We start from the raw sequence: 12275 nt of genomic DNA, 5'->3' as shown, positions 1-12275 counted from the left end.
TATTGAATATGAAATAAATGATACAGCAAGTACGTGAGTTCGTTCTGTGCGCTGCACTGAGGCAATTTGCTGATCGAAATTAATTGATTTATATGCGTCGTGTCCTTTATTGCAATAGTGACGAACAACGTCCGCAAGCGATACAATGGAAAATATTATTTTATAAATATTTTAATCCTTAGCTTCACGCTGTAACCCGCACACAGCAAAGGGAACATAGTGTTCACACTCCGTTCCCCACTTTCCGCCGAATTATTTCTGGCATTGCGTGTTAAGTGCCATGACTTGGTGCCAGAGCGAAGAAATGGACATATTAATAAATAATACTTCGAGTCAGGATCGAACCAACAACTGTCGCGTTACAGTCACATCCTTGTGCCCTAGCGCTACGATGGCCTAAATAAATGTAAATATTTTCTATATATGTTTTTTACTAATTCAATTAAAATAATCATATTTTTAAGCTCACTTTCGTTCAACTATTGCCAAAGTAAAATTTTGTTACTTTACACGCTTTCTCATGAAATTCAAAGTTAAGTGGAGAATGGAATGTCTCGAATGAAGAGAAGAATGGAAGAGGAGGATGGAATGCCTCTGTACCTATTAAGTTTTTTATCCCTATCTCGAGATGCGTAACACTTATGAAATATTACAATTTTAGTAATATTTTCATAAATCAAATTCTACAATGTCATAGCAATAAAATCGCTATAATTTAAATGGTAACACTATTCGCCCATTAATAAATGACTGTGATAATCTAATATCTGTTTATTGGTACAATTGGTCTACATCAAAAACCTTCATTCGATTATACATCCAAATTTATTACACCTATCGAATAAAGCTGTTAATATCGATATTTATATCAATATGTTAGAACGATCTCAGTGACAAGTTTATTTGCGGGAGGAATTCATTGGCTACTTATGTGGAAGAAAAGCTTTTTTATACACCATCCCTGTACATAGCAGGGTAGGCTTAGGGACCCCTATTGTTAAGGCACTTATATTCTCATAATTTAAAGTTTTTAAATTTTCCTTTAACATCCTTAGATTGGCTTATAGATAATGATGCAAAATACAATAAGCAATTAACCATCAACTTTAATTCGATTATACATCCAAATTAATCGAATAAAGCTGTTAATATCGATATTTACATCAATATTTCGGTACGATCGCAGTGACATAAGTATATTTGCGAGAGGAAAATGACAATGAAATTCAATTGCACGCATTACTAGTGACCCACGTGCGGAGCGCGACGACTCGTTTATATAAATGACATTAATGGAGCAATGTATCGGCTAAACGATGCGCGGGCGCATTCGATGCCGCTGGTGACGTCAATGTGCTATTATACTCGGATTTAAGGATTATATAATCGGGTTTTTTTGTGTTTGTGTGTTTTTTTCAAGTTCACGCTGTATCCCGTATATAACACCCTACCTACCCGGTAGAGGGAACCTAGTGTTAAGAAATGTTAGGATACTACGTTCCCCATTTCAGGCGCTTTTGTTTCGACCCCAAAGCGAAGAAATGAAAACTTTAATATATAATAATTCATTGTCCAAAGTGGAAATCGAATCCACAACTGTTGCATTTACAATCACACGCTTGTGCCACTGCGCTACGACGATGTATATTATGATACTAACAGATGTAAAAAAAACATATTCTTAAAATATCACTTAATAGCCATAAATAGATAAATAATATACATAACTGTTTAAGACTACAAAATCTATAAACATATATTTTAATAAATCTAGCTCACAAAAAATCTACATTTTTTAATATCTAAAATAGAGCACAGTTCAGCACAGCTTGTATTGGCTCGTCCTGTCTGCGCGCGTGGGGCCCAATCCGTTAATCCTATTTATATTACTGTGTCATTACCGCATTACACCCACCGCTACGTCCGCATCTACTGCACCAACCTTGAAAGGGGAAATTGCATTTTGTGAGCTATTATATGATATATGCATATGTTTTAGGGTTCCGTAGCGAAAAAGGTGAACGCGGAACCTATATAACTTCAGGGATTTGGGATCGTCTGTCTAGATCATTTTATCTTGAAGTTAAGTGGAGATATCAAGCTGAAATTAATGTCAAATTTTTAACTATATGGACACTTGAATCAACGCAATGAAACGCAAAAAAGGATATGAAAATTTATACATCGATTTTGCTGCATTTAGTAATCAAAACCTTTAGAAAAATCCCGTGGACCTACAGTTATGGAAATTGACACGAACACCTAATATTTAATTAAACAAAAATATAAAAAAGTCCAATCCAAATATTAATTATATCCATACAATCGCATAACCGGTTCTTAATTTTTTTCTATGTCACACTTTCTCCCACATAGAGGGTTCTCAACGGCAACCTAGAGTTAAAACACTACATTGTATATTGAGTGGCGGAACTCAGCTATCAGAGGAAATCAAAGTTTGAAACATTTCATTTCATTCCCTGCCCCACGACTGATCTCAATATATTTATATCTTAAGACAATAAATAACTTTAATTATGAAATATTCTTACTCAATTCGATCTTGTGGCTAGTATTAACGCTTCAATGTTAACTAAATCAGTTGCTGCAATTTAAAAAATACTCTAAAATAAGTCTAAGCTGAAAAATTACACTCAAAGTAATGAAATGATAAGAAAAATAAAGCCAGTCTATTCTAGCGCGTAATATGCAAAAAATATATGTACTTAAGTTCAGTTATCTTTCTTCATAAGGTTAGATAGTCCTTGAAAAAGTTCTTACAATCACTTCAACAAATAGGCTGAAAAAACTCAGCATTGACTATTATATCAGTAATCAGCATTAAGTAGTCTTCTCTATAAACATCTTATAATAATTGAATTCATTGAAAATAATAATTTAAAGGACAAAAGATATTCCTCTAACATATCTCACGCCATTCAAAAGATAGAAATCGTGTTTATTCAGCTACTTATTTCATTAAAAATAATGAACATCGCAAGAAAAACTTAAAGCGTTTTGTTTCGCACGAACAAACAAAACGATGAAATTTGTATGGTTAAACAAAGATTTTATTTTGGTATTTTTTTGTTTGGCCTTAGAGGCGAGATTATCGACACCGGTAAAACACTTGAACGTATGAGAAAGACTTTGGGTGAGGCCGACGTATTCAGTTTTATTATAAAGCTCTTCCGTTATCTCTATCAGATATCTATATTAACAATGGGCAGAAAAATAAATTAAACTAGTACGAATAACGTACATCGTGCCTCGATAGCACTGGTGACGTAAGGGCACAAACGTGCTGCTGTTAACGTAGCAGGTTGTGGATTCGATACTTCCACTTGAGAAAATTAAATTTACAAATTTTTTCATCTTTCTTATTACAAAGAAACCCATGGTGTTGTTTAACGACTCCCATTAAATTACGAAAATGATAAGTCATAAAGTGATTTAATCTTACGAGTATGTTAGATAGAGTGACCGATCACTACAGTAAAATCCGAATAAAAGAATTGTAATAATAACACAATGTTGAAAATATATTATAAAATGGCAATATTTTCTTCTCACAAATAAATTTACATATTAGAAATAAATCATATTCACAACATTATATCGGGCTTATCGAAAATTATATGCTAAAATTAATTGGTATTACGTTAATAAATTTAATCATTGCTAAGTACATGGAAGCTACATAATTATTCGATTTGATTCGAATTAATCCAATTGACTTATCGGAATCGAATTGAAATTAAACGATACAAATGTAATTTCGCTGTAAATTGTGTTTGCTTTCGTTATTGAGATTGATCTCGATGTTTGATCTGAAAATACTGAGATGTTTTAATTTCGCCAGCCAATTTCGCGGAATATTATGGCCCAATAGTATATTTTACATTTACACTGCGGAAATTAATTGTATTTTTATGAATTCCTCTATAAATACATATATTTTATACATACCTATATAAATAAATGAAATAAAAATAAAGCTTCACGCTTTATCTCGCATATAACAGAGTACGCAAAGGAAACTTAGTGTTAAGACACTCCATTCCCCACTTTCTGCCTTTCAATAATTGCAAATTAAGTGGTGGAACTCAACGCCGGGCTAGACCGGCCGTCGCTAGAGCCAAGAAATAAAAATATTAATATTATATTCTCCCAAGTGGAAATGGAACCCATAACTGCCGCGTTATAGTCACATCTTTGTTACGGACACAAGGGTGTGACTATAACACATTGGCGGCCTCGTAATTTCTATATTAATACATATAATTTTAAATAATTAAACGACTAAACTTAAACAAAGTACTCAATTTAAATGCAAAAACGAACGAATGACGTATTATAAAAATTCATTCAATTCAATTGAAACAAATTATTTTACGATTCAACCCGCTCAGTATCGAACAAAACAATCAATAATATTTAATCACAGTGCCTCTACAGCTCGTTCATTTAATATCGGAGTTTTATAAAGTGTAATGGAGATCAATTGAACAGTTTAAATTAACTATTAATAATGGACAATGATTCTATCTGGGCGCGACAATCGGATAGCTGGAACACTTGACGTAGGACACAGATAAAAAATGTTGAACGTCTCAAGATTTTTTATTTAATCTGTATTAAATTATCTTTGTTAGTGATCTGTTTTTATTATTATTTTTTCTTAATGTATGAGATATAAATCTTTTTTTTTGTTGCTTATTATACTAACATCGACCTTTCTAAAAATACTCTAAATAAGTGTAATACTTAGTATTATATTAACAATATTTATTACTCAAAATTCATTTATAATTCATATAGGGGATAAATTCAAATAAACATAAAAAATAAAACCATTGTAAGTGAATTAAAATGTAATAAAAAAATGAGTGTTAACCCTGGGCGTAGCTGTCAGTCACAATTTGCGTAAACGGGTCTCGGTGGCCTTTAATCGGTTTATAGGACGATATGCCCGGTATTCCTTTTGATCTGTCTATTTTTTGTATTTTAGATATATTAATAAGTATAAAAAAATATAAGTTATATCATATTATGATTTTACGTAAAATTAAAAATTATATGAATTTGTAGCTATATAAATATTAAGTATGACTTGAAGAATAAGGCCATCATGACGCAGTGGAACGGCATCTGACTGTAAAAGCAAATATTGTGGATTTGGTTCTTACTCAGAAAAACTATTTATTTTATTTCCCCGGTTTGGTAAATCAAAATATTATTTTTTACAAATTATTTTAATACAAATTTGCTTGATTTCCGCCAGTCAATATAGACCGGATTATCTTAAACTCAAGTTCTCACTGCAATGCTATATATCCTTAAACAAAGACATGTACTTATATTAAATTTCTAGATAAAAAATAAATTAAAAAAGCAAACAATAATGGACCTTTGTATTGTATTGTAGGCATATCGTACTCCAAAGTAATTACAATCAATTATAATGCGGACGCAGCGTCGCGACACAATTGTCGTCTATTGAATAAAGATCGCGGTGCCGGATGACATTGTTCTGCTACGATTATGATATCGATACTTTTTATATATATTTTTTAATATTTTTGCTTATATTATCTGTGGTTTAATGCGTAGATACATTAAATATGGGTTTTGTTTTGTTTTTTTTTTTCAATGCAGATAGAGATTTTGTGAATAATGCTTTACACAGCCATACGTTACAAAATATTTATCTAATTATTTTTTTTTTTTGCTTCATGCTCCCATATAGCAATATTATAAAAAACTTGACCTGCGCTAAATGTGTACGCTACTTCATAGCATTGAAGTAAAAAAATATTATTGAATTTTAATTTATTTATTTTATAACTGTAGCCGAACCCTTACAGATAATATTATTTTGTTCAAACCATAATTCTTGTTAGAATTTGAAATTACGTAAGCAGTTTTGACTCAGCTTTAGTTCAACATCTCGATACTTTACAATTGAGTTTGTGTCAAATTTTGTTGTACGAACTTCCAACTGAATTTCATTTTACAATAATTTAAACTTCACTGATACGAATGAAATATCAATGTTAGTGTTATTGCCTATATTTTTAATATTTCAGCATTATTCAGACCAAGTAACCAAAATATTTGGAAATATGAACGTTATCGTTGTTAATTTCATAATTTTGAGGATAAATTTACGAAGCAGCTCGTTATTTAAATGTTTATGTTATAAATAATGATGTAATCATTTAAAAGATTTAATAGTATATGTTATAGGGATAATTAGTAAATTTATATTATTTTGGTTTCCAAGCATCTTCTTCTTCTTAATGTGCCTCTCCAACTAGTGAAGGTTGGCAGTCAACTTCACTTACTTAGTTCTGACTGAGCCAAATGAATCAAATCTACGGCGTTTTTAATTCCAGTCCATTCCTTGATAAGCATAAGCAGATACAAGAGTAGGACCAGTCCTTTCCGCCTTTCAAAATAAAGTAGATTCGATTCACATCCACTCCATTAATATCCTCATCATTATTATATTATAAATGGCTGTAATCAAGCTGGTATTTAAATACATATAAAGTGTAATTGTATTAATTGTAAAATAGACAATTATTAGACTTCTATTATTGTACATTTGTAAATATTATTCCACTTTAATTTTTTAGTAATATATTTAGTATTATATAATACATTTTTGGAAACCCGTCGTTTCTACTGCTTACTACGAGCAGCTCTTATTTTCACTTATTTATCTAATGAAATCTGCAAAAACAATATCAATAAATATTAAATTTAACAATAATTATACAAAATACATCGAAGCATAGGTGTAAGGCGTTACGAGCGACGCAAACAACTCAATTTGCACTACTTAGTTATTCACAAAAGCTCATAATACCTACATGCTCGTACATACAGTTGTTTCAAAGCGTGCATATAATTCCGTAGTAGGTTTAGTGGATTGAGTTAGGGTTAAATTTCGAAGCCTTTCTACCTTACGCGAACGAAGTTGTGATGGAATATGGTGCTAATGGTGGTTGTTCATTTTAGTTGGAGATTTATAAAATTATACAATATAGTGTCCGTGGCGCAGGGGCACAGGCGTGCCATTCGGTGGAAAATTGGGAACAGAAGTGAGTGTCTTAACACTAGGCTCCCAGGTTCCCTTTGTCTACTCTGCTATGTGCAGCGTATAAGGCAAGAAAGATATATTTGAATGCAACGTAGAGAGTGAAGCCTATATCCAGCAGTGAGCAAAAAAATGATAGTGTCGTTTCGTGATCATGGGTGATAATGTAGATTCTAATTTAACTAAAGTTTACAATTTAAGATTACTCTGAACTGTAAGGACAGCTTACTTTAAACAGAACATTTATATGAAGCCGCCTTTGGGTCACAAAAAATATATAGTTATTTTATCCAGTTCCCTAGTCTAAATATTAGATTTTAATCCTACTATCTAAATATATTAATACTATCTTAATATTGCTTGGGAGCTGTAGCCCCCTTTAAATCGGATATATTTAATAATACCGGGAAAACTTAATATGTAGATATATACCTAAGGTATACTAAATGGTAAACCAATAAGTAAATTAGATACAAATACCCTATATTCCAAAAAAAATAAATAGAATATAGTGTGAGCTATACATAATTTTACGTCATTACCTATCAGTTAGAGCAATAAGCAAATAATTATGTCAATTGTTTTTAGAGATAGGTACTTATAAAACTTGCTTAAAATAATTTTAATAAGATCCTCTTTCTGTTGATGATATCTTTATTAAAATTTATATGATTTTTTTCTATTATCTTTCCCCCTTAATTAATAATATAAAATGAATTTGTATATTTATGTGTATAATGTTATTATTAGATCACTACGTAAATATTTCGTCATATTATCTTCATATTTTATCTTGTAAGTTGCTACATTTCACGAATATAAAACGCGTAGCAATTCCGTAGAGCCACGTAGATGTTCGTAGCACGAATTTCACAAGATCATTTATTTGTGGAATTACAGTTTTATAGGGTAAATTTTCTTTGAAAATAAGGAACTAACTAAGACAATAATTGAATATTTATAAAAAATAATAAATATGTATATAATTATTATATTTGTGGCCATCGTGTCGTAGAGGCACAAGCGTGAATGTGACTGTAAACGCTGCGGTTGTCTGTTCGATCCCCGTTCGGGGAAATGAATTATTATTATTATTTATTATTAATATTTTCATGTCTTTACCCCGGTAATAAGGCAAAGCACGATTGAGTTCTCCCACTCAAAATGCAATGCCTCCAAAATTCGGCGGAATGTGGATAAACCTACCCTGCTATATGCAGGATTCATCATAAAATTATATATATATAAAAGGTTTTAATACTGTATTAATTATTACTAGTTAAATATATATGCTTCTAGCATAATATTTGCTTAATAAACCATCGAAATACACAATAGGTTTACTCGTATATTTACAAGCATATCATATAGCGCCGTCGTAATTGCGTCGGGCGCCTGCGATTGCATATCAATATGTCCTGTAATTGAACTTATTGCTGGCGGCATTTTATTGGCCTTTATTATATTACCAATGAACCGAACGTGCAGTCTTTAATGTTTTAACATTTTTGCATGTATTTTACATTTTTATTTGGCAATATATATTTGTTCGTAAATTATTGTTAAAATAGACATAGTTATTTAATATCTATATGAAATTTATAGAAGTGTTCACTATACTTAAATTTTGTATAAATTTATTTGAAAGTGAGTAACTGACTAATGAAAATATCCAATCCAGGCCAATCAATTTAATTTCAATCACCTTATTATTTCTTAATATCGCATTTGTAAACATTTCACAAGTCTTAAATCGATCTTGAGATGCCGTTTTCATTCAGAAATTATAATCTACCAAAGAAAACGGCATCTCAAGATCGGTTTTTAGAGTTGAGAGCTGGTTTTTTACGATCCTTAGGGAAGTAATAGAAATTCTAAGCGAGGCTAGCACACGAAAATTTGAAGATGCACATTTAAGTATTCTCACTTAATAAATTTAGCCATTTGTCTACTTTTTCGGATATCCTGTTCAAGTAAATATCCAAAAAATATATTTTTTTAATAGCTATCACAGACTTGTTATGATAAAAAAAATATGAAAACCAAACAATATTTCCAGTACAATATAATAAATTTCAAATATGTCTTTTTTTCCATATTATTATGGTATTTTAATATGTATTTTAACTATATGAAAGTTAATTTTTGATTTTATTTGCAACATTTACAATAGCCAGCTATTTTTGCGGTTAGAGATTGCCTTCTCTATATACTTTTACCTTAATGAATGCAATCATTAAAGAAAATAATATTTTACATCGGGTGCGATGAGAATAACAACCATTTTCAATTGTCACAAATACTTGTCAAAAATAAGATAGATTTTACTTAACTATTTACCTTAGATAGTTTTGCCTTACATAGTTTTTTTACACTTCAATTTATAATAATAAAGTAAATTTCGACCGTGACAAAGAAAGATTTTATGATTTAAGAAAATATGCAGATATTTCTAAAGATAAATAGAGAAAACATAACAGTAACAAATTACAAAATAATTAAACAAAAAGTACTTACGTAAGTACTTAGTAACTTTGTAACATTTTAATCTAAAATAAACAAAATATAATGTAAAAATATTAAAAATAAACACGTAACCAATATCACAATTACCTTATTAGCGTCCGAAAATATTTTGCAAGGTATGGGCGGGAGATTTTCCCGCCTAGCCGCGTGTCAAAAGCGCGGTCACCGCGCTGACATTGTCACAGTGCGTTCCGATACACGAGCGCGACGCGCACGACGTCCGACAACCGACTGCCGAAGTCACGAGTCGAGTCACGAGTCACGAGCGGCACAACACTAGCCGGCAAGAACGACTCGCGAGTAATCGCTACGAAACCGCCCTCGCCAAACATAACCCCACCCGTTAAGATCGTTTTAGCACGCGCCTCACTAGCCCCCCACCCCCGCACCCGCGCCCTGATTTAATAGCGAACGCGGGCACTGATTCACTTAACGGAACGCAACTAATCGTGCTGTCTCTCTCGTTCGCATACGAAAAGCGATTCGTTCTGTATTCCATCTCGCTCGCACCCGCACGCGTAACGCGATAGGGAACGAGACGGCGACGTCGCGGACACTTCTTTTCAACTCGATTTGCATGCGGGGGTCGCTCCGCAAACTTTATGTCCTCGTTTCGTAAATTATTTATACGTTTGGAAATACTTTTAACGTGCTCGGGACGCCGAAAAAGATTGAATGCGAACGAGATAAATTAAGTGACCGGCCGGTCGGGTTACAGTTACAGTGCGGACGCGGACGCGGCGGTAATCGAATTTGTACTTGTTCTCTGATCAGTTCTCCAACTTAATTTTGATGTTACTTGATCCGTTCTTGCCATGGAAATCAAATTGATGTCAAATTTTATTTTGAGTCTGATTATGCCACTAAATTGAATATTTTACAAACCTTTCTGTAATGTTAACGTATTCTTCAGGGAAAACTTTTTTTTGTTCAGATTTCAGACACTTCCTTCAGGAACTCAACGCAGCGCTTCACCTTGGTACCACCCAAGGAACAGCGAACAAAATTAAAATATTAATAAATAATATTCCCCTGAATGAGATCGAATACATAACCGTCACATTTACAGTCACACATTTGTGCTTCTGCGCCACGACGGTTTCAAAAACTAAAATGACACATACCTATATTAAACATGATATACCTAAATTGTAAATTCCAATAGACCTGTATCACTTTAAATAACTCTATCAAAAGCAAAAATTGCAAATTGAATGTACGTACCTACATGCATTCAATTTGCAATTTTTGCTTTTGATAAAGTTGCAACATTATTATTATTATAATCGACAAATAAAGTACTAAATATAAAAAATCTCAATGTTTTTCTTAAATAAACTACTGCCTGTTATCTTTAAGAAATTCTATTCGAGCTAACACACCGTATTAGCGCCGACCTCCCAACGCTAAGCTATCCAATTAGCTTCATTACGTTACGTTTGGAAACTATCTACTAATGGCGCTCGTGATACTTTTAACAATTCTTGTAAGTTATCAATAATATTATCAAAATATATGAAGCTTTCTTGGTAGTCTTGGACTATAATCTGATCGTCGTGGATTTTATTGAACCCCCAAAAATGATATAGGGGAATTGTGCTCAAGATGGCATACTATGATAAGATGACACACTACCAATATTGATGAAACTATTAGCGCTAAGTGCGATCTTGTGACGTTTTAGAGAGTGTCTGTAGATGCAACTAGTGCTTAAATCCAGTATGGGTGCAAATGAATGCAGATGGGCAAGTAATTCATGTTTTCGTTATTTTCAATTGCAACAAATTTTTCTTTCGCTTTTGCTTGATGGTGAAAAGACATGTAAGATAAATATTTTCTATTTGAACTAATTATAAATGTAAAATAGGATTATTATATGACACAACTAACGCTAAAAGCGCATCCTGACCTATAAACTTTAACCACAACGGTTAAAATTAAATTCATATATCTATTGGGTAAGATGACATACAAAACGTGAGTATAAGATGGCATACTATCTTACCCTTATAAATAGAATCGATGTATTTTTTTTGCTTTACCTACAAAATGCCTGGCAATTACAAACGAATATATATTGGTCACAAGAAGACATGGATAAGGCTGCTAGAGCAAGGGCATTCAATAGCCGCAAGTGACGAAGCTTATTTCCCTTTTGGAAAAGGAAGTGATTGATAACGGAATCCAACCTCATAAAATTTGCAACATGTATGAATCTGTTTAAAAGCCCCCCAGCAAAGAAGAAATTATTTATTTGTGAACTATGCTCGACAAATAATGATGGCATTTTTATGCCACATACTAAGTATGTCATTTTACCCTGTAGATATGTCGTCTTACACTGGTCGACCTAAGTGCGATTTTAGTTTGTTTTTATGATGTTTGAAAGATGATTGTCCTGAAACTAAAATAATTTCGTTGATTATGAAATATATAATAGTATACGCAATATGCTGTTCTCAGATGACTTTATTTATTTGAAATATTTGTCTTCAAACAAAAAGTATGTCATCTTAAGCACAATTCCCCTAGTCAAACTCCATAGATATTAAAGGCGTTGTGTTCCGCCAAACAACACACAATGCCTCCAGTGTTGTTGTTGGCAACGGTAGTGTCTTAACACTAGGTTCCCTTTTTCTACACT

The 12275-nt window shown here is 32.3% G+C and overlaps 1 protein-coding gene across 1 annotated transcript in view; it reads right to left on the bottom strand.

Annotated features, from left to right (window-relative positions):
* The window catches only part of LOC146538846 (uncharacterized), a 60359-nt gene extending 50422 nt beyond the window's left edge, over positions 1–9937 (bottom strand). Inside the window, exon 1 of the mRNA XM_085185355.1 lies at positions 9719–9937. The gene's annotated coding sequence lies outside the window, so the exon portion shown is untranslated. The remainder of the gene's footprint in view (positions 1–9718) is intronic.
* Positions 9938–12275: the final 2338 nt, after the last annotated feature.

The sequence above is a fragment of the Heliconius melpomene genome, chromosome 5 (assembly GCF_056956725.1).
Source record: "Heliconius melpomene rosina isolate 202511_hmr_F chromosome 5, ASM5695672v1, whole genome shotgun sequence".
Classification (NCBI taxonomy): domain Eukaryota; kingdom Metazoa; phylum Arthropoda; class Insecta; order Lepidoptera; family Nymphalidae; genus Heliconius; species Heliconius melpomene.
Note: the sequence above shows the minus strand (reverse complement) of the source record. Positions and strands in the feature narration are given on the sequence as shown.